Source organism: Carcharodon carcharias, chromosome 1, assembly GCF_017639515.1.
Source record: "Carcharodon carcharias isolate sCarCar2 chromosome 1, sCarCar2.pri, whole genome shotgun sequence".
NCBI lineage: Eukaryota > Metazoa > Chordata > Chondrichthyes > Lamniformes > Lamnidae > Carcharodon > Carcharodon carcharias.
In genome coordinates this window covers 119,493,790-119,518,524 of record NC_054467.1, presented here as the reverse complement: position 1 = coordinate 119,518,524, position 24,735 = coordinate 119,493,790, and the positions used below count along the sequence as shown (strand labels likewise).

The 24,735-nt window shown below is 42.7% G+C and overlaps 1 protein-coding gene across 3 annotated transcripts in view; it reads left to right on the top strand.

The window, feature by feature from the left end:
* The window catches only part of kcnip4a (potassium voltage-gated channel interacting protein 4a), a 432,286-nt gene that overhangs the window by 316,418 nt on the left and 91,133 nt on the right, over positions 1-24,735 (top strand). The window lies entirely within an intron of this gene.

Here is a 24,735-nt window from a genome sequence, read left to right as displayed (position 1 = left end):
AGAAGAACAGTTTTGAAAAAAAAAATAAAGATTTAAAAATGTTATAAAACATGACCCCACTCTTATGACTCGTTATAAATGAAATGTAAAATATTTTATTTTTATTTGCTGTTAGAAACCTGATGCCACCCGTGGATGCGTTTTCCTAAAAAGTGCAAAGGCCACTTGGCCTTTTCGCCTGCCTGCCAACTGATTGGCTGCTGGTTCCCGCAAGTGCCTGCCAACCAAAATATCGTGCGATTGCACATTGACTTTAGGATGCTTGCCCAACATCAACACACGTCATTTTACGCTCGAGCAGGTCGGGTGTGTGCCTGGCCGCTGAGGTAAAAATTCTGCCCCAATTGTTTCTTCTGTAATAAAGGAAATGTGTCTAACTCCCCCGTAGCCATCAATGCATGGCAACCATGAGGCGTGCCAGTACACTTAGCTCTCTGACTAAGCTAGGCTCAACAAATTATGATGATGCACATATAAATAAAGTGAAACCAAAGTAATGTGAAATATTTACAAGTGAAATTTTATTTGGAAAAGCACCCATGCCAATTGTGTGCTCTCAAATCTTGTCTTAATAGCAATTGAGTTGGGTAGCAAAGTTGTGGCCGTGATGAAAGGTCTCCCTCTTTGACCAAGAGGCTTTTATACTCCACCCATACCTGCTACATTGTCAGCTGACAGCAGATTTCACCACTGAACAGCTTTCCCCGCTGTATGTGTGCAGCTGTCTCCTATGTATGCTGCCAGACTTTAAAATTTAATTATAGTTATGTGGAAACCAGCAAGAAAGCAGAAATGTCATCCACTTCCTGTTCCGCCACCAGGAACGATGAGCCAGAAATAAAATTCCACCCCCAGGATTCTGTAAAGTGAGCCTGAGCAGCAGTAAGACTGGGGCCCAGATTTCTGTTCCTGAGGCAGTGAGCACATGGTGGGAAATTTCCCGGCTCGCTGCACTCACCTTGGGAGAAGCTCCCCTTAATGGCACAATCTTTATCCCACAAATGGGTGCAGGATAGAGTTGGGTGCATTGCTGAGTGTCAAGACTGACTGTTTAAGAGGCCCATCTTGGCTCTCTGGGATTTCATCCCAGTTGTTTCATTAAATTTTAGGCCCTCTAGCCCTCACCACTCACCCCTCAGCCATCAACCCCAACATATTGCCCATCACAAATCCATGTCCCCATCCAACTTAATGCCAAACCATGTCCCCCACCCAACCCCATGGCCCCTTATTGCCAAGTTAATGCCAACTCATGCCAACCCATCCACCATCCTTGGCCCCTGCAGCCTCCATGCCAACTCACCCAGTATCCACTATGGACAGACCTCAGGGGCAGGATTTTCACATCAGTGAGCAGGGGGCGGGGCCTGCTCACCGACACGTAAAATGACGCGTGGTGACGGGGGAAAAATCCTGCCCCAGGAGCTATGCTGAGATGAAAATAAAATAAAGGTCTAAATATTTATTATAGCTTTCACTACATTGAAAAAACTCCCATTCATGAAAGCCCATTCAAAACATTTAAAGATCCTCAAGTGCTTAATTCCTTTTAAAAACAAACTTCTATTCATAACACCACATCACAGACCATTAATCCTTTAATAACCCCTCTGAGCTGCAATCAGATTGTGAAATTATGAATCATGCTGAGATAATTATAATTTATGGAAACAGCCAACTATTCATAATAACGTAATGATAATCCTGGGGGAAATGTCAACTATTGTAACTGCTAAAACAGAGTTTTTCAACTCTCACTGACACAGGCAGCCTGCCTTTATTTTAATTTTGTAGGGCTGGGGATCTAAATAACTTCACATTATGACAGTTATACACACCTTATCTGCCTTTCAAGAGCATTTACATCCATTCTAAAAATTTGTGCCCCCCACACTGCAGGTTAAGGCCCTTGTTACAGTTAAAATGTGTTATGCTTGAACTGAGCACTGAGTTCAAATGGCCCTAGTGAGTTCAGATTCCCTTCATCTGTGAAAATTGGATCTGTCAGAAATGGGGGCAGAACTTTCCCATCTGGATCCTGACTGCCATTTTCAAAGGTCCACTGAGTCTCCACGACTCCTCAAAATTCTGGGCCTCGGGCAGGGGAATATTAGGGTATTATTGTGGGGTCAGGATGGGTACTCCTGTTCCACTAAAATTCACCTGGACATGCTTTGGCCAGAACACTGCCTTTCACCACTCACAAGACTGTGTGGCTTTTAGTCAGTCTTCACGGGCAGGATTTTCCTAGCGGGGGGCAGGGTCTGCTCACCAACAGGTAAAATGATGCGCGGCGACGTCTAGTGGAACTCCTGACATCACCGTGCCCCATTTAAATTTTCAGGTAGGGTGGGGCGCAGCAGAATCAGTTGTGCGCCTGCTGACCTGTCAATGGCAGAGTCATTTAACTAATTAATGGACCTGCCTGTCCAACCTTAAGGTTGGCGGGCAGGCCAGGAGCCCTGGCAAGAATTAGAAAAAGCATAAATCCTCATATGCGGAAAGTGGCCAGCCTGTTTTTTCACCATCTGAGGTGAAAAGGCAGGAAGGAAGAGGGATACCTCCTTTTGGGATGTGCCTTGAGTACATTGGGGCAACCCCCCAAGATGTTAACCTCCTTTGTGCCTTCCCCTCCGGTCTCCCAAATCTCAAACCCTAAATTCCCCTCTCCCCACCCAAAAAACCCCAAACTACTTAGTCCGACATCCATGACACTTCTTGCCAGGGATCCCCATGTAGTCCCAGCAGTGTCCATTACTTGCTTCTGGCGCTGCCGGGACTTGGCTGGCAGTGCTTGAGGGCGGGACTTCTTTTCCCTGAGGGGTGGATGGCCCACTCGGACCTCGTTAAGACTGCCCGCAACTTATTATCACGACTGAATTTTCTAATGGGGTGGCGAGCAATACATGCCCCCAGGAAGTCCAGCCCAGGATCCCACATCCAAATGTACCAAAACTCACATTCCCAGTAACTGCCGCTTCAAAGTTTGCTTCAAAATGATATTTTTGCTTTCATTCTTAACAGAATATTTAGGGATCCTGCATTTTTGTGTTCAAAAATTTCAGTAATTTGTGATTGCTGTTAATTTAATTGATGTTTCACCCTAAATTTTGTGAACCCAATAACAGATTGTGTATCTTTTTTTAAAGTATGCAACATTGAGCTTTGTTTTCTCTGGTAATATTGTAGCAGTATTCTCACAAGTAGCCAGCAAAGCAACAAATTTTAGCTACTATACTTTACAAACCCTTCACTCTTGGAATCCTGTGGTACCATGCTTGCCTGAAACCATGCTCTCAGCCTTTCACTGACACCTTACACATCAACTGCTACAATTCATTTTAGTGGGACTACTTCCAAAATTGGACAGAACTTATGTTTGTGAATAGTTGGAATCTTGGAAATGTCATTTGAAGGAAGACAACTGGCCAAAATTAAATGATGTCAGCTTTAAGTTTTATTTTGATGGACAGGGGAAATAGAACATTTCTGGAACTTCTAAGAAAGTTGGATAGAATCAATGGTAGAAGAAAGGAACATGCATTTATATAACTCTTGTCACATCTCTCAGTAATATCCCCAATAATGGCTAGCTCTCCAGTGCTGTAGCTATTTTGATCTATACAAACCCAACATCTATTTTGCAGAGAGTGAGGTGTATTAATATATATTTTTGTGGTTTTGATTGACAAAAGAATGTCAGCCAGACCACTAGGAAAACACACTGCTCTTCAAATTGTGCATGAGATTTTCAATGTCCAGCTGAAACTTCGGGAAAAGCATATGAGGGCTCTGTTTAATAATTCATCCACAGATCAGCACCTCTGGCAATGCAGCATTTCCTCAGTATTAAAGTGTCAGCTTAGGTTATGTGCTTTAGTCCGAGATGAGATTTGAACCTATGTCCACGTGACTGAGAGGCAAGCAAATGTCCAACTAAGCCAAATTGACAATTAAACAATGGAGTAAATGAAGGAATGAGCTTACAGAAGCAAACACCTTTTTTTTATTCTGAGTTCAAATATTCTATTTTGTTTTTGGGACAAGGTAGTTGAAATTCAGTTGGATTATTTCCACTGCAAAAGTCCAATATTGGAAGGCTCTAGAAAGCTTGCCTTCTGCCATCATATTTTTTCCATGTCAACTGTTGAGTGCAAGCCTTTTTCTTCTAATTAAAAGTTAATCTTGATTTTTGAGGGAAGGAAAATAAATGTCACAAGATGCCCAAGAGGTCTGAATTGTTCTAATGCTAGCCAGGCTTTATTACATTTACTTCCATACAGTTAGAAAGTCCAGTATGATATATCATAATTTGATACTTTTGCAATGATTCTAGTTCACACAATAGAGTGTCATATATAACATTACCCACAGACAGCAAATCTAAGCCACAATGTTCAATTGCAAATTCTGTGCCCTGCTCTCTATATTGCAGCATCCAACAGGGAATGCTTAAGTAGCACTATGCTTCTAACCTAGTTATTGAAAACGATTAGTGCTGTTTACTGCTTTGCAATCAGCTTCTTTCATGTGTATTCTAGACAATGGTGATAAGACCATAAGACATAGGAGCAGAAATTAGGACATTCGACCCACTGAGTCTGCTCCGCCATTCAATAATGGCTGATAAGTTTCTCAACCCCATTCTCCCACCTTCTCCTCGTAACCTTTGATCCCCTTACCAATCAAGAATCTATCTATCTTGGTCTTAAATACACTCAATGACCTGGCCTCCACAGCCTTCTGTGGCAATGAATTCCATAGATTCACCACTCTCTGGCTAAAAAAGTTTCTCCTCATCTCTGTCCTAAAAGGTCTTCCCTTTACTCTGAGGCTCTGCCTTCGGGTCCTAGTCTCTCCTACTAATGGAAATATCTTCCCCACCTCCACTCTATCCAGGCCTTTCAGTATTCTGTAAGTTTCAATCAGATCCCCCCTCATCCTTCTAAACTCTAGAGTCCTCAAAAGTTCCTCATATGTTAAGCCTTTCATTCCTGGGATCGTTCTTGTGAACCTCCTCTGAGCCCTCCCCAGGGCCAGCACATCCTTCCTGAGATACGGGGCCCAAAATTGCTCACAATATTGTAAATGTGGTCTGACCAGAGCCTGATAAAACCTCAGCAGCACATCCCTGCTTTTACATTCTAGTTCTCTTGAAATAAATACCAACATTGCATTTGCCTTCCTAACTACCGACTCACTATGCAAGTTAACCTTAAGAGAATCCTAGACTAGGACTCCCAAGTCCCTTTGCACTCCAGATTTCTGAATTCTCTCCCCATTTAGGAAATAGTTTATGCCTCTATTCTTCCTACCAAAGTGCATGACCTCACATTTCCCCACGTTGTATTCCATCTAATATGCAATAACGCAATGCTTCAGTGGGAAAGATACATGAACATTGGCAAAACTCACCAACTTTGCATTTGCGTTGTAAATGAAATTGATGTACAATTTGTTCTGTACAAAATTAGCATTGGAATCAAAGGAAGTCTGATACAGACAATGCTTGGAGACACCAAAGAAGAGAAATTCCACCTTGTTTTGCCATATGTTAAATGAGAAAAAAGCTCGCCAGAATCTCTCGCATGCAATCTGCACCTGATACTAATCCTAATAGGCCTAATTGCCTGTTTCAGGACCTCAGTGCAGCTTGGACAAAAAAAGTTGGATTTCAAAACGAATATTGTCCATTCAGTTCTACCAGGTGTATGCTAGTCTAAAGAGACCTTAAAGGAATCGCTAGAGCATCCCAAGTGAGTGGGAAGGGGCCCAATTATGTGGCAGGGACGGACCTTTTGCTGCTCTTGCCTTTCCGATAATGCTGCCCCTGGTGCCTGCAGATGCCTCCCTTGGTGCTGCCCCTTTATCACTTATGCATCCAACAAGTTTGTGATCCCCTGGGTCTAATTTTAGCCCTTTCACTTGCTGGTGATGCTGGATTTAAAGTGCCAATTATGTGCCTCTCAGGCTGTTCTACCAGGCCCTCCCCCTCCAATCTATGCTCCTCAGACTGTTGCATCTGAACTCCTTCTGGCCTTCTGTGGAAGGCAGCTGCAAAATGGCTGACCTTCCACCTCGGAAAGCTCCCTCATTTCAACACTTCCAGCTTTCACTTGTCGAGGATCTGACAGCCCATGATCCCAGCTTACCATTCATGTAATTTCAAAAGGTGCATTTGATAGTGTTCAGCAAATGACTCTTAACTGCCTGCTTAACAATCCCAATTGGCTTCCTGCCGCATTTCTGTTTGTTTGCTGCCTCATTGCACCTTCCCACCAGCTATTTAAATTCTCTATCAGTTTCCACTGTTGGGATTCCAACTCACCTGCTCCCATGTGATTCTATGGCCCCCTCCCGTCCAGAATCCCACTTCGGCGGGCTTCCTTCAATTCTATCCACGATCTTTCCTTCGCAAACCTCTCCATCTCTTTACCTCACTTTCCCTCTTTAAGGCACTCCTTAAAACCTACCTCTTTGCTCAAGCTTTTGGGCTTCTGGCCTCATAATCACCTGATGTGGCTCGGTGTGTCATATTTTGTTTTCTAATGTTCCTGTGAAGTGGCATGGGATGTTTTATTACGTTAAAGTGCTATATAGACACAAGTTGTTGTTGTTGATGAATTCTGTCAGCTCGACTGATGGGATGTTAGCTTTTCTTCTGTCACTCAATAGCTTGTCTTCAAGTAATTTAAAGACAAGTGCCCAAATGCCAAAGGATTTATTAAGGTAAAATTTATTAGTATTCTTTTCACTTCTTGTGAGGGAAAGAATAACAAAAAATGACCGTAACACTTGAAAGTCTATTGTAAATGTTACTTTATTGTCAATAAAATTCAGGAAATCTATTAATTTGAAGCAGACAGAGAGTGAGAGATAGAGGAAGCAGGATTAGGCATTATAGGTAGAATTTTTCGCTGAGCGGGTGGGCATGCGCCCAACCCACTCCAGCAAAAAATAGCGCATGATGATGTTGGGCGAGCAACCCGATGCCATTGCGCAATATTTCAGTCGCCGGGAGCGTGCTAAACTCGGAGGCACGCACACCGACAATTAAGAGTGCAATTAAGCCCATTAATGGCACAATTAATGGAGACTTTTCATTGCCCATCCAACGTTATGGTTGGTGGGCACGGAAATCGGTCAGGTGGCTTTACTTTTTTCAGAAAACCTCACCCATGGGCTGGATGAGGTTTCCATGATAAAATAAAAATAATTTTCTGTGGCCAGCATTTTCATGACCTACACTTTAAGGTGACTGATTATGCAGCTTGAACATTTTCTTCTGGTTTCTGTGACCCTTACTTTAGATTGTTCAGGTCTTCAGCTCCCTGAGGCAGCTCTCTGCTTTCAGGTAGTTTTTTGTGAGCACTCGTTACTAAGAAAAATAAGGCAGATTTTTTTTGTAAAAATATATTTTGAGTGATTTAATAATCAGCAAATTATGATAGCAAAAGCTAACATGAAACATAGACATGTTTGTGGATTGGGCAGACAAGTGGCAGTTGAAGTTCAATGCAGAGAAGTATGAGATGATTCATTTTAGCAGGAAAAATATGGTGAGACAGTTTAAAATAAAGGGAAAAACTCTAAAGGAGGTGCAGGAACAGAGGGACCTTGGTGTTTACATACATAAGTCATTGACGATGGCAGGGCATGTTGATAGAGCAGTTAATAAAGCATTTAGTATCTTAGGCTTTATTAGTTGGGGCATTGAGTACATGAATGATGAGGTCATGTTAAACTTGTATGACATGTTAGTTAGGCCTCATCTGGAGTATTGTGTCCAGCTCTGGGTGCCATACTTGAAGAAGGATGTGAAGGCATTGGAGAGATTATTGAGGAGATTCACAAGAGTGATTCCAGGGATAAAGAACTGTAGCTATGAGGGTAGATTGGAAAGGTTGGGACTGTTTTACTTGGAGAAAAGGCAAGAGGAGACTTGATAGAGGTATTCAAAATCCTGAGGGTTATGGGCAGGGTAAATAGTGAGAAACTGTTCCCACTCAAGAGAACATCAAGAACTAAAGGGCACAGTTTCAAAGTAATTGGAAAAAGGAGTAAATGTGATGAGAGGAAAAAAAAAATTCACCCAGAGAGTGATTGGAGTCTGGAACAAACTTCTTGAAAGGGTGGTGGAGGCAGGTTGGGTTGAGCTATTTAAAAGTGAATTGGATTGCTATCTGAAAAGGAATGTGTAAGGTACAGGAATAAGACAGGGGAGTGGGACTAGGTGGAATGTTCTTTTGGAGAGCCAGTGCAAACTCCATGGGCTAAATGGCCTCCTTCTGCACCTTAAAGATACTGTGATACTGTGAAAAATGTTGACAATGGGAGAACTTTACATAAATTGTGACCAATATAATAGCCACCTTCTGTGGCGTAAAATTCTATGAAATTTGACAACAGAAAAAAGATTGGTAGACAGGAAGTGTGCTCAGACAGTTCCCCAAACAGCCGAGAGATCAGGTGACTGGAACAGTGGAACTGGAGTTCACAATGTTTTTAGGCTGGGATGTTGGTAATAACTGCCTTTAAACTTGAGATTGTTGTGATGCATTTCCATGCTGAATTTAGTTAAACTAAGTAACACAACTGAATTTCATAATCTCCTCCTGCTTCAAGTACCATACCATAAGGGGGCATTGATAAGCTTGGACTTCCATTGGATTAGTCCATGATTATACCTGGCAAAGTACTGCAGTGGTTTACTGCTGCAATCTATAGCATGGCTGACCAGGAAACTCTCTCGCCCCTAGCGTTTGCCATCAGGTGTACTAGAAGGATTTATAGGCTGATAATTCATCTGTTTGGCCATGTTGTGGACAAATCTTGTGTGGCAATCAAATCCTGAAGTGGGATTTGAACTTGGAGCTTCTAGCTCAGTGGTAAGGATGCTATTACTGCGTCACAAGACCTCCCAGATTTTAAGTTATTGTTATTATTGAATTGTTGGTCATTAACTCAAGACAAAAAAAGTATTTTGTTACTTCTCCTTTATGTGCACATTCCTTAGACTCAAAGAGGTTTCAACTCCAATAAAACTGGAATGCCCAATCGTTGCTGCCATTTTCCAATCATACATATAATATGTCCATTGAAATAAGCATTTCTGTTTAATCGCAAGTGATGTGAAAATGCCATGCAACTTAGTTCTTATAATTTGTGCCTTATCAATAAAGGGTGTAGAGGATGCATTTGTGTCCCTGGCATCCAGTGTTGCTGTGGACATTGGAGAATGGATTTAAAACTTAAATCTCCATTAAGGAGGTGAATCAATTACAGTGAGATTGATTAAACTTCCCTGTCCCACAATCTTTTTTTTGAGAGATTCTTTGGTGACCTGCTGCAGATGTCCTTTGGTTGCTGCCAGGTCAGTCTACTCAGCCCAGCAAAATTACTTTAAAGACCCTGATCTCAGAAAATCAGCTGAGCTGCTGCCCTGCTGCACTTCTCCTGGCTTTATGGGCTGGAGGCCAAATTTAAGCCTTTCTGTTTTTATTGATGTACAAATAGTTTCATTTTTTTTCTTTCTTATTGAATAAAATGAATAGAATCTAATCTTCCTCACAACATTGATAATGACACTGAACTTAATTATTGGAGCAGAAAGCAGCTTAGCATATTTAAATACCAATATATATTATGGTATTTCTTGCTGAAATTGCAGCACATGCCCTATAATTAAAAGTGGAATATTTTAATGTAACTAATGTAGTCTATACCAGGGATTCTCAATCTTTTATATAACAAGAAAAGCAGCGGTCTGAGTACTGACCACTGGGGAACACCACTGTATATGTCCTTCTAATCTGAAGATCAATCCTTTACTATTAGTCTCTGTTTCTTGTCACTCAGTCAACTCTATATCCATGCTGTCACTGTTCCTTTTACCCCTTGGGCTTCAACTTTGCTTACAAGCCTGTTATGTAGCACTTTATCCAATACCTTTTGGAAGTCCATATACATCACTTCAACCACATTACCCTCATCAACCCTCTCTGTTACTTCATCAAAAGAACACCTTAGTTAAGCACAATTGATGGATTTCTTTTATTAATCCATCCTTGTCCAAGTAATAATTAATTATGTCCTGGATTATCATTTCTGAAAGATTGCTTATAGCCAATATCTCCATAATTTCTGGCCTTACTTCTCTCAGCATTCTCGGATGTGTCTGATCTGACCCTGGTGACTTATCAACTTTATGTACAGCCAGCCTTTCTAATACCTCTTCCAAGGGGAGAATTTTCTCCCCATCGGGGGGGCGCGCAGCTGATCACTGTCCGCGATCGGCTGCACTGCGCCATTTTACGTGGGCAGGCCAATTAAGGCCTACCCAGCGTGACGTGCACCCAGAAGCGCTGAGCACTCCCTTTGCGGGCGGGGGGAGGAGGGAGAGTCAGGGACTGTGCTTTGTTGCACACGGAAATCTCCCTGAGGCACGGAGCTGCCTCAGGGAGTTTAATTTCATTATGAAAAATTTAAATAAACAAAAAAAAAAATTTCAGACATGTCCCCTCATGTGACAGTGTCACATGAGCTGGGACATGTCGACGAATTTTAATAAAAAGTTTTATTTGATTCATAAACCCTTCATAAAACCTTTCACAGTATGATAAATGCGAAGTGCGCCTGGGCTCTTCACCTGCCTGCCAACCATAAGGTTGGATGGGTAGTCCAGACAATTAGTTGAACTAGTTGTTGAATGGCCTTAATAGGCCTTTGACAGTTCAATGGGCACGCAGCCGACTCTGGCGTGCGTCTGCCAAACTGAAGATCGGAATGACCCACGGTGATGGTGGGACACAGGCCTGACATCATCACATGTCATTTTTCGCGTTGGCGAGCGGGGCCCGCCCCCGCACACCGACCCAAAGATTCAGATCTATAGCAATTTTTAGCCCATCCAGTATATCAATTACCATCTCCTCATTATGAGATCAGCAGAATCTTCCTAGGAGAAGACAGATACAAAGTATTCATTTAGTACATCAGCCATGCTCTCTGCCTCCATGTAAAGATCTCCTTTTTGGTCTAGCCATCCCCACCACTCCTCTTACTAACTTTTTACTATTTACATGCCGATAGTTGATTTTTGGATTCCCTTCATGCGAGTTGCCAGTCTCTTCTCATTCTCTTTCTTTGCTTCTCTTATTTCCTTTTTCACTTTTCCTCCAAACGTTCTATGGTCAGCCTGGTTCTCACTTATATTATCAACCTGACACCTGGCGTTTGTCCCTTTTCTGCTTCATTTTACCTCCTTATCTATTTCATCACCCAAGGAGCTCTGGATTTGTTTGCTCAATTGTTCTCCATTGTGGAAATGTATCTCAACTATACCAGAACCATCCCCTCTTTGTAAGGGAGGCAATGGCGTAGTGGTGTTGTCATTCTGATCTCCCAGAGACCAGGGTAATGCTCTGGGGAGCCAGGTTTGAATCCTGCCACAGCAGATGGTGGAATTTAAATTCGATAAAAATCTAGAATTAAAATGAAACTATTGTCCATTGTTGTAAAAGAACCCATCCGGTTCACTACTTCCTTTTAGGGAAGTAAATCTACTGCCCTTACCCAGGTCACAACAATGTGGTTGACTCTTAAATGCCCTCTGTCTCAAAAAAGGAATGAAACCAGAAAGCACCGGCATTAATATACCACTACCACTGGGTCAAAAACAGCTCTGTGGGTATACCTACACCACATGGTCTGCAGCAGTTCAAGAAGGCAGCTCACCACCACCTTCTCAAGAATATCGAGGGATGGGCAATAAATGCTGGCCTAGCCAGCAAAGCCCTCATTCCTGAATGAATTTTAAAAAGCAGCCCGTTGCTCAGTTGTAGTTTTGCCTGCCAGTTTATCCAGGACAGATCAGTTCTCAACCCACTGAAATTGGCCATCCTCCCAATTAATTATTTTCACTCTGGATGCCTCCCTGAGCTTTTCCATAGCTAACCTAAACCTTACGATACTATAATCGATGTTCCTTAAATGTTCCACTACTGACACTTGACCAATTGAACTCGATTTATTTCCCAGAACCAGATCCAGCAATGCCTCCTTCTTCATTGGGCCGGAAATATAAGTCTGGATTTTTGACCCCCGCCAGGAATGAAGGTGGGCAGGCATGGATTATTGCATCACTGGACTGCATGCCTGTTCCCCGACTCCATCCTGCCACCGGGCCATTTTCCCAAGGCAGGATAAGTGTGGCAGAACTACCTGCCTGAAATTAGTGGGCAGCCAATTGTCCCATTTGAAGACTTATTAAGGCCTGTTAATGGAGGCCAACTGGAACTTTCGGGCTGGATTTTACTGTCGGCAAGCAGAGTTGGGGCCCACTCGCTGACATGTAAAATGATGCGCGGTGACGTCGGGCGGAATTCCCGACATCATCCCGCCCCATTTAAATTTTCAGGAAGGCGGGGGCGCAGCAAAATCAGCTGTGTGCCTGCCGACCTGGCAATAGCCAATTGAGGCCATTGACAGAGCTATTAAAGTAATTAGTGGACTTCCCATCCAGCCTTAAGGTTGGCAGGCAGGCCAGGAGCCCCAGCAGGAATTAGAAAAAACATGAAACCTCATTCACAGGCGAGATGAGGTTTCATGTAGGGTTTTAAAAATTTTAATAAAGTTTTTTTGGAAATTATGAACATGTCCCAACTCATGTGACATTGTGACACGAGGGGACATGTAAGGGATTTTTTTTTCTATTTTTAATATTTTTGAAAGTAGAGGTGATCTCCCTGAGGCAGCACTTAGCCTCAGGGAGATGAGTGCGCTCTTTCGTGCACATGCGCGAAAGTGCGCACTCTCGATTTTAGGCATTCTCCCCCCGCCCGTCAGGGAGTGCATAGCGCTTCAGTGCGGACGTCATGCTGGACGGGCCTTAATTGGACCACCCACGTAAAATGGCGCCACGCCTCCGATCAGGACTGCCAATTGGAAGCATGCCCGCATGCGCCCGCCCATCAAGTTCCCCCCCAATGGGAGGAAAATTCAGCCCTTACTGTTGGCTTCCAGGTTCCTGGAGGCGGTGTGGAACAGTTTAGCTGCCTGCACAGGTGCGGAAGCAACTGCCAGCTATCCTGTGCCGCAAAGGCCATTTTTAATCTTAAATTTAAAATCGTTGGAGATTGAACACCTCAATGAAGTGCTGTCTCGCTCACTCACCTAGATGACATCCGCTGCTGCTTTCAATTTGGAAGGCCTCTGATTGGTGCTCCAGCTTCTAAAGCCCGTTCACCATTCTTGATTGGACAATGAGCCCCCCTCCTGCCATTAATTGGCTGCTCCATGTAAAACCACATTGAGTGACTGTTTCCCACATAGTGTGGGCTCCTGTACCTGATTTGGGCCTGATGGTGGGGTTCAGAAGCCTGCAGAAAAATCATGCCCATTTTGATTTAGAAAATCCTCCTGAACTCACTTCAGAAATTCTTCTCCCTCTCTGGTTTGTACACTTTTGCAATCCCAGTTTATATTAGGATAATTAAAGTCCCCCATAATCACAACTCTATAGTTCTTGCGCCTCTATAACTTCCCAGCAAATTTGTTCTCTGCATCTTTGCGACAAGTTGGTGGCTACAGATTGCACTGAATATTATCACCTCTATTGACTTTCAGCTCGAAGATTCAATCTTTGAACACTCCAGGGCATCCTGTCTCTCTGCATTGTAATATTTTCCTTAATCGATATTGCCCACCTCTCCTGTGGTTTCTTTCCTACATTTCCTGAACATCTTGTAACCAATACATGGTCCTGCCCTTTTTAGAGCCATGTGTCCACTATCAGCACAACATGATACTCCCATGTGGCTATTTGTGCCTGCAGCTCACTAAAGGTTGTCCTCAGCTCACTGCAGCTGTTTCCTAAGGCGTGGAAATCCTGACCAACCAATGTTAAACTTGCACAGCAGGCTAAATCCAAGGCTTTGAAGTTGGAGTGTTGGAGCCAGTTTCCTGCCATGCTTCAATTTTTTGTTTATCACTCCTGCACCCAAACCCAAATGGTCACCATGTTAAAATCTCCCCCATGATTCCATGTTGACAGCCTCCCACAAAATTGGACAAATATGTATTGTAATATGCCTTTAATGGATAGCAGCATGACACTACTTAAAAGGATATGTGTCGTGTGATCCAGTCTTAGTTTCACTTTTGCTTTGAGGGGAGCACACACACAGCTCTGGTGCCTTCAAGCTTTATACCTATTGTGGTAAAGTGGAGTACCATGTACCTTTAAGGGAGTGCAAGTGGACTAACTATGGGACAGTACTGACCAATCCTTGTACAGTGGGGGCTACAGGTTAACTGTAAATCTAGAGCTGGAGTGGGTTGTGGGAGAACGCAAGGATTTGGTGCCCTTGCCTTTTGTTGCAATAAACAACCACAGTTTGTTCTTATGTCGGTCTCTGTTATTGATAGCGAGCATCAACTAACAAGTGTACATGAACGCGTACAATTCGAGTTTATTCAATTAGTGAACACATAGACTCAAGACATAAAACCTATGGTATAACTGTACCCATGTACCTTGTCTTAATAAATGAACCCACAACATATTTACCCAATCCCTTATGAGCAATTGGTGCCTTGTGTCTTGTATAGTAAATAAGCCCATGGTATTATAGCATTAAAATAACACATGGTGATCAGTGATGATAAGACAGGTGGCAGCAAGATTAAGTACAGGTACAACATGGTGAACAGTCTTAGGCTGTGCTACATGTCAAACCGCAACTAAGTTGCAAAATTAGAGTGTGCTGAAAATGCAGTGTCCTAAATGCAAAGAAAAGCTTTAGAGACACAACGCAAGCGGTGCCCAAATAAACAGCTGGTAAGCAAATGGATTCCTCACGGTGAAATTTCAGTGCACAGCCTTTCAGTTCCATGAGTGGAACAGTGTGTTTAGCGGACCAGAACCAGGTTAGCTCAATTGGGAAAGGCAAGTGACCAGGGTGTGTGCTGGATCAATAGTGAACAAGGGAGAGTCAAACAAAAAAGGCAAAAAACGGTCACAAAGATTGGGCCAGATAGATTGCGATTATGACAGGTGGCTTGGGGAGTTGCTGAACAATAAACTGAATAAAACACAAAGATGCCATTACTCCGTGCTGTGTTCCTGCCACAACTTGTCTTCATGGGCGGAGCTTCGGAAAAGCGTGCAAAAGCAGCTACAGCAACACTCACCCCAGGTACTAAACAACATACAGAGCTATGATTTCTTAATTCCTGAACCAGATAAGCAATCCATAAAAATTCATATAGCAGTTGGAAATGAAGGTCTATACAGGCTGAACACATCAGGATTAACAGAAGAACAGCTAAAGAATCCCCAAAAGACATGGACTACATTGAAGACCGGTTCAGAATCAGGTTAAACTTCCATATTCTTTGATTAGAGTTCATGTCATTTTGACAAAGGCCTTCAGAATCCATAGAACACTTCGTCAGCAGATGCAGAGACAAGGGTACGTACTGTGATTTTTCAAACGCAAAGGTAACAGACAGAATTGTTGAGTTGGTGATTGTATCCACTCCCATAGAAGAGTTCCAGAAGGATCAACTAGACAAACCCAAAGCATATGGTGTTGAAGAGCTACGCAAGAATGGATGTAAATATGAAGCAATCCTCACAGGTCGACAAAGTTTACAGGTCCTATGTACAACCCTAATTGATGACACGCTCACCAGGACACCAAACGTAGCAAGACAGCTCACCACCACTTTCCCAAGATCAATTAGGGATGAGCAATAAATGCTGGCCTAACCAGCGACACCCATGTCCCATAAATGAATAAAAAAACACGCAGAAGGTGTGGACTTCTGCATGCAACAAGGAAATGCCCAGCTTTTCATCAATTCTGCAATGCATATGGCAGAGAGGGCTGTTGGCAGAGGCAATGCACTAGAGCAAAGATTGATGCAGATACAAAGTGCCATGCACTGATCCAAATGGACTGTACACAGTTGATAACTTCATGCAATAAGAGTGTCCATCCGGAATCCTCTCGGATATATATACGAGATGATTTTTAAAAAATTCTTTAATGGGTTGTGGGTGTCACTGGCTTAGCCGAAATTTTTATTGCCCTCCCTAATTGCCCTAGAAAAGGTGGTGGTGAGCTGCCTTCTTGAACCGCTGCAGACCACGTGGTGTAGGTACACCCACAGTGCTGTTAGGGAGGGAGTTCCAGGATTTTGACCCAGCGACAAACCAGAAAATAATGGTGAAGTGCACAACAAGACCAAAAGCATTGAACACATGCTTCACACACTTAATTTCATGGAAAACATAAATGCAATCATACTGTCTGAAGTTTTTGCCAAGATTCAAATTATCTGTCCTAAGAAAGTTGGAAACTATTCGTTATTGGCCAAGATTGACACAGGGACAACTGCCAACGTACTATCTCTAACAATTCTAAAAGACATGTATCACAGACGTGGAAGGCCATGGCAAAATCTTTTACTGTGAAACTTTCAGTGCACAATAGTTCATTAACTCCATGTGCAGGATCCATAGTCCTCCAGTGTAGGGACAATCAATCCCCCTGCATGTCACAGATGTTCTACATCATGGAAAACAAAGGCCCAATGATTGCACGTCTACTGGCATGTCATGACCTCACACTAATTATAAGCCATGGAATCAGTCCGACATCACATAGCAGATCAATCCCAGAAATTACTCCTATTACTTCAGTTCATGATCTAACGTCGAAATATACAGAATGTTTTGACAAAATTGGCAGTTTCAAGGCAGCTGCAACATTACACTTGCAGGAGAATGCAAGTCCATCAATTGATCCATCACATAGGTGGAACATCAACATTCAAGACTAATTGAAGGTCAAACTAGACAAAATGGAAATCATTATTAGTACAAGAGCACAGAGATCAGTGTAGCTCAATCATATGTGTCATAAAGACAGATAGATCATTGAAAGTACACGTCAATCCATGACGTTTGAATGCAACTTTGAAACATTGCCCTTGCAAAATACCCACATTAGAAGAGTTAAATCTGAGATTTGCAGGTGCAAAATTTGTCTTGAAACTTGATGCCAAGAGAAGCCCCAAGGGTTTAACATTTCCTACTCTATTCAGATGATATTGTTTTCAACAACTTCCTTTCGGGCTGTTTGTCAGCCAGGATCTCTTTCAAGCTCACATGGACTGCATTACTTGCACTGTACCAGGAAACACCTGTATAGTAGCAGTTGTGGGAAGAACAAAGGAAGAACATGACCATAATCTGCAATTATTCACTAAGTGGCATGTAATGAAGGACTATGTTCAACAGTCTGAGATGCGACATCAATGTGCAGCAGATCAATTTCTATTGAATTCATCTTCAATTTCTATTTATTCCAGTGCTGGCATATGTCTCGATCCAAGTAACATGGAGGGTATTAAGGTCTTGCTAACTCCTCAAAATCAAGATGATCTTTGAAGATGTTCAGGTCTCTTTAATTTCTTATCTCCGTAAATTTCCAATTTTGCTCAAAAATCTTCACCGTTAAGGGAATATTTGAGAAGGGATGAGCCTTTCCTGTGACACAGAGACCCCCAATACTTCTTCAAAGCCCTGAAACAGTCATTATCAGAAGCATCGACATTGCAATTTTACAATCCTAGAGAGACAACTACACTGGGGATAGATGCCTCACAGAAAGGTCTGGGAGCATGCATACTACAAAAAGACAGACTGACTGCATTTGTTTCAAAATCTCTGTCTGTAATGCAATCTAACTACTCCAATATCAAGCGAGAAACATTAGCTTTATTGTGTGGAATCATTTGTTTTCAAACCTATCTATTTGACAAAAGAGTTGTGGCATCGACTGACCACAAGCCAATGGAGATGTTTTGGCAAAAACCATTGACCAGTGCACCTCCAAGATTGCAACATCTCTTGATAAAAATTCAAGGTTACGACTATGAGATTAGTTACAAGCCAGGTAACTTGATGATCACATCAGATACACTGAGCAGATTGTCTAACCCAGTGGAATTAAAGATATATCCATAGATCTGCAAGTTGACTTCAATGATAATGAACTTGAAGATATTCTCCAATGTGATCGGATACATTTTGTGCAATACAAATGCCAGCAGCTACAAGATGAAAGGGCAAAATATTCTACACCACAGAAACTAAACTGTGAAAACCATCATCGAAGGATGGCCTAATTCAATTCAGCATGCCCACAAACACGAGACCATTTTGGCCTCATCGGGATGAGCTAGGCATCTCCCGGGGGAGTCATTTTTAAAGGCAGACAGGTCATCATAACATAATCTTTACGAGCTGATATTCTTTAACAACTTCATCACTCACACGTAGGCATAGATCAGATGAGAAGACTTGCAATAGACCCTATTAGCTGGGTATGAACAATGACACTGAAGTCGTCATCAAGAAGTGCGAGGCATATCAAGAGCATATGCAATGTCAGCACAAAGAACCGCTGATTCCATATTAAGTTCCTACCCATCCTTGATCCAAATTCACATCCGACCTCTTTACATGTCCATGGCACTGACTTTGTCATCATTGTCCACTACTTTATCAAGTACCCCATTATTCGACAATTGCACAATACATCAAGCACAGCAATCATGCACACTCTAAGTGCAGTTTTCAGTTTATTTGGTGTGGTTAGAGAAATCATTATGGATAATGGTATACAATTTATTGGTAAGTTTTTTCAGGAAATGTGTGAGAAGTAGAATATTGATCACATTATTTCTTCTCCTCATTGCCCTAGATCTAATGGCCTAGCTGAATGAATGATTTGCACGATGAAATTGTTAATTCTCAAGTGTAGACAGACCAAGCAAGATCGACGTATTACTGTGTTACATCTGAGAATGACACTTTTAAGTGAAACTATTCCATCACTGGTAGAGTTTATGTTTGGCAGACCAGTGTGTACCAACTTACCTATTCTTACTCATTCCACTCTCTCAGAAACTAGAGAGCAAGTTTTAAAACTGCAAGAAGATGGCAAATATGCATGATAGAAATGGAGATACAGAATTGCCAAATTTACTGATGGGACAAGTTTCCATCCAGGATCCCACAGAAGGTACATGGCAACCAGCTGAGGTGCCAATGGCATGAGGACATGATGAGCAGGGGAGATGAGGTTGTTTGTGAGAGAGTGAGTGATGATGTCCCTTGATGTCCCTTGAGCTGGCAGTCAGTGTGAACCCTGTGGATGTGTGATGGGCTTGTGAGCATACTTTTCTTTATTCGTTCATGGGATGTGGGCCTCGCTGGCTAGGCCGTATATATTGCCCATCACTACTGAGCTTTGAGAAGGTGGTGATGAGCTGCCTTCTTGAACCACTGCAGTCCTTCAGTGATGCCAGAGCCCAGCACATCAGTGCAAAAGATCAGGCTGAAGCTTTTGCTACAATCTTCAGCCAGAAGTGTCAAGTGGATGATCCTTCACTGCAGGAGTTCCCCAGGGTAATGTCCTCAGCCCAACCCTCAACTGATTCAATTCACTCCACATGATATCAATAAATAGCTGAAGGCACTGGATAGTGCCAAGGCAATGGGCCCTGACAATATTCTGGCAATTGTACTGAAGACTTATGCTCCAGAATTGGCTGCACCCCGAGCTAAGCTGTTCCAGTACAGCTACAATACTGGCATCTACCCAGCTATGTGAACAATTGCCCAGGTACGTCCTGTACACAAAGCAGGAAAAATCCAACTCAACCAATTACTGCCCCATCAGTCTATTCTCGATCATCAGTGAAGTGATGGAAAGGGTCATCAACAGTGCTATCAAGTGGCACTTGCTTAGCAATTACCTGCTCACTGATGTCCAGTTTGGGTTCTGCCAGGGCCACTCAGCTCCTGACCTTATTACAGCCTTGGTTCAAACAGGGACAAAAGATTTGAGGTGAGAATGAATGCACCTGACATCAAGGCTGCATTTGACTGAGTTTGGCATTAAGGAGCCCTAGCAAAACTGGAGTCAATGGGAATCAGGGGGAAAACTCTCCACTAGTTGGAGTCATACATAACACAAATGAAGATGCTTGTGGTTGTTAGCTGTCAGTCATCTCAGCTCCAGGACATCATTGCAGGAGTTCCCCAGGGTAATGTCCTCAGCCCAACTCTGTTCAGCTGCTTCATCAATGACCTTCCTTCCATAATAAGGTCAAAAGTGGGGATGTTCGCTGATGATTGCACAATGTTCAGCACCATTGTTCAATGCTCGTCAGATATTGAAGCAGTCTATGTCTCCATGTCCAAATGCAGCAAGACCTGGACAACCAGGCTTGGGCTGACAAGTGGCAAGTAACATTTGCTTCACGCAAGCGCCAGGCAATGACCATCTCCAACAAGAGAGAATCTAACCATCGCCCCTTGATGTTCAATAGTATTACCATCACTGAATCCCCCACTATCAACATCCTGGGGATTACCATTGACCAAAAACTGAATTGGACTAGCCATATAAATATTGTGGCTATAAGGTCAGAGGCTATCCTGTGATGGGTTACTCATCTCCTGATTCCCAAAGTATGTCCACCATCTAAAAGGCACAATCAGGAGTGTGATGGAGCACTCCCCACTTGCCTGGATGAGTGCTGCTCCCACAACTCTCAAGAAGTTTGACACCATCCAGGACAAAGCAGCCCGCTTGATTGACAACTCATCCACAAACATTCACTCCCCCCTACCACTGACGCAAAGTAGCTACAGTGTGTGCCATCTACAAGCTGCACTGCAGGAATTCACTATGGCTCCTTAGACAGCAACTTCCAAACCCACGATCACTACCATCTGGAAAGTCAAGGGCAGCAGATAGATAGAAAAACCACCACCTGGAAGTTCCCCTCCAAGTCACTCACCATCCTGACTTGGAAATATATCACTGTTTCTTCACTGTTGCTGGGTCAAAAACCTAGAACTCTCCTCCAGGAGCACTGTAGGTGTACCTACAAAACATGGACTGTAGTGATTCAAGAAGGCAGCTCATCACCGCCTTCTCAAGGGCATCTAGGGATGGGCAATAAATGCTTTCCTAGCCAGCGAACCCCACATCCCATGAATAAATAAAAAATAAGGCACAACCACTTTTAGGAAGTTCCAGGATTTTGACCCAGTGACATTAAAAGAACAGCGATATCTTTACAAGTCAGGATGGTGAGTGGCTTGAAATGGAAGGTGGTGGTGTTTCCATGTATCTGCTGCCCTTGTCCTTCTAGATGGTAGCAGCATGAGTGTGAGTTGAGAGTGATGAGAAGAATGACTTATCCTGTTGGAATGGAGGCACTGGATAGCTGTCCTCTTTTGGAGAGCGTTGACGCTCACCATCGCCTCCTATGCTGGATTGGTAAACTTGGTTGCTGGTCTCTGCCCAGAGCAGGCGTAGTGGAGCTCACGGCAGGCAACCATCGCATGCAGCACGTGCCCCAGACAGGCATCACTAAATTTGGTGGCTGCTGTCTTCTTTGCTTTCGGGGCCATCTGCAGCAGTCCTGGTCTGTAGTGCAAGTCCCCTTTCAGTGTGAAATAAGTCTCATGTTCAGTGGTTTACCATCAATCATTCTAGTTGCACTGTAAAATCTTTTGGGAGGGGTTGAAATTCAATTCAAATTTAGTACATTATTATTGCATATTATAAAAATTTGTTTTCTGAACTATTAAAGACAAGAAAGATCATTAGTGGGGCAGGATTGATTTTCACCAGCATGATGAAATGACTGGTCCACTCTTTCTAAATCACAATAATTTAAAATAAAAGATTAGTAAGTGCTCACTCAGCATGACAGTGAAATGTACCAGGGAGTAAAGATAAAAATGTTGTTGTAATTGAGAGAGCCAGTAATTTTATTGGGTTGGCGCGAAAGAAGACAACTTCTTACTGTGTCTCAGTGAAATCACTGTATAGAGGTCATCCATTCATGAAAGTTGGCAGCATAAGTTATTGATGAGCTGCCCTGTAGTACCCTTCTGCCTCCAGTCTCCAACTCATCTGTCCAATGTCTGCACTAGGCCAACCAGAGGTGGTGGCAAGGTGACCAGCTTCACTAAACCCCAAAACCCTTCAAGTTATCAAGTTATCCATACATCACATCATGATACTATTACCCTCAAGCCATGACCTGCAAAATCATAGTTCCAGCCCCAGAGTGGCCAGGATTCTATTCCCAATATCGAGTTGAGAAAAAACAAATGATAAACCAAACCAGTTGTCAACAAAAGTTTGTTTATGGTTAAAATCAAAATATTTTCATTAATTCAAGTTATTCTTTATGCACCCTCCAGTTGTCTATTTATAGACTTGATCCCTTGCACAGTACTTAACAGTTTGCACAATGGGTTATTGAAGGCAGTAATGCAGCCCATGATTTATTTCTTTAGAGCTCTCTCAAACAATATTGTGTCCACCAGGATACAAGAATAAGCAATGGGAAGAAAATGGTTATGCTTTGTTTTTTTATTAAATTAATTCTGGGGGTGGCAGGGGGTGGGTTGTGGCGGGGGCTCACTCGGTGTTTATCATCTATCATCCTTGGTTGTTCTGGAGAAGGTGAGAGTGCGGATGTGGTGAAGGTGCTCCCAGAATGCTATTCGGTATTAAGTTATTGGGTTTTAATCCAACAATGATGAAGATCAGGATGGTGTGTGATTTCAAGGGGCTTTGGGGTGAAAATGTTCCCATGTCCCATGTCTATGTCAAGTCCTCACTGGTCAGCTGAAGCATGGCCAGTTGCTAAAATGTATCTGTATGAAAGAAGGAGTTTGCATTTACATAGCACCTTTCATAACTTGTGAACATCCCAAAGTGCTTCACAGCTAATGAATCACTTTCTGAATCTAGTCATTATTGCAATGTAGGCAAACACTGCAGCCCATTTGTGCACAGCAAGATTCTACAAATAGCAATGAGTTAAGTGACCAGTTAAATTCTTTGAGTAATGTTAATTGAGGGATAAATGTTGTCCAGGATAAATTCAGTGGAGCACCCGAATTGAGAATTTTCCTAGTGTGATTTTTTCATTACCATTTCTCACACTAACGATCTTGAGGGGACTGGGCAGATAAAATAGCCTGTGGAGGAACAGAAAAATCTCCTACGCTGAGGGTTTTGAGAAGGTTTTGACAAAAATCTTCAGCATTCAGAAATGTTAGACTGTTGCAAGTAAAAGCATGCCAACAATAATGAAGAAATAATTGTCTTCTTTTAACACGCCATGCTTTTGCTGAGGCGGGTGGCTCCAGACTTAACAGTTACTTTTTTAACTGCTCGCAGGAAAACTATATTTCTTGCCCATTGGCAGAAGTGTCATGAACCTGAGGACACCAATTTAAGATGATTGGCTGAAGAATCAATGACGAGATGAGGAAAATACTTTATTGCATAGTGAATGGTTGGGATCTGAATTGCATTATCTGAGGGTAAGGCGGGGGCGGATACAATCAGGGCTTTCAAAATGGAGTTGGAAAAGAACCTGAAGAGAACATTTGTAGGGTTACAGGGAAAGTGTGGGGTAGCGGGACTACCTTGTTGCATGGGCCAAATGGCCTCCTTCTGTGCTGTAACCATTCCATGATTCTATGATTCTTTTAGTTTCTGTGAATGAGTTTGTAAACTCGTGTTTAGATTGCCCACAGTCATTTCACATTCAACCATGGTACAAAGAGACTAACATCCTATCTGAGCTGAAGCTCAAATGTTGAAAGGAATTTAAGGGCTACATGTGGGTTCATTTAGATGTAAAAAGAAATTGGGCAGGGTGTGGGGGGTGGATGTGCACTCAGGTGTAAGGGACCTTACCCAATTTTTAAGAACGGAAAATTGGGTATTAGCCTTACTGTTGTGTGAACCTGCCATTCCATCTTGCAGTCATTTTCCATGATTTTCCTCTATACACTGTCCCTGAGTGATTCAATATGCCCGTGCAGGAGCAGAAAAATCTACAACACTGAGCATTTTGAGAATGTTTTGAGAAAAGCTCTCAGCATTCATAAATGTGAGAGTGCTGCAAATAAAGGTGTATCAACAATAATGAAGAGATAATTGTCTTCTTTTAACATATCATGCTTTTGATGAGGCTCCTGACTTATCCTTTCAGCATTTAATTTGCTCTCAGGATGTGAGTGGTGATGCTAAAGCTACATTTAAAGCCCACCCCTAGTTGCACTGAGAGGTAATGATGGGCCTCTATAAAATTGGCTGTCTTTGTGCTGTTGGTACTCCACAACTGTATTAGGTTGGAAATTCCAGAATATGAGCTAATGACAATGACAGAACACAATATGTGTTCAAGTCAGGATGGTTTGTGCCTCGGAGGAGATTGAAGGTGATGGTGATCCCTTACCATTGTTATTCTTGTCTTTCCCAGAGGTAGAAATTGCAGGGAGGGAGGAGTTGATCAGAAAAGCTGCTCTGCTCAGAAAGTTACCCATAATGCATATGGGGCTGGTTAGCTCAATTGGCTAGACGTAGGTTGTGTGTAGGTTGAGAATAACAGCTGTGGGTTTGATTCCCTTTCTGGCATAGATAGATTTGGCACCTGCCTCCATGCCCTGCCCCTGAGAGTGGAAGGTAATGGTAAACCACTACTGACAAAAACTACTAAGAAAATGGCTCAGGATGAAGCATCAGCGGACAATGACCTGCCTTCAGGCAGAGCACACATGAATGAATAAATGATTAATAATGATATCTACTGATTTGGTCCAACGCAAACGAG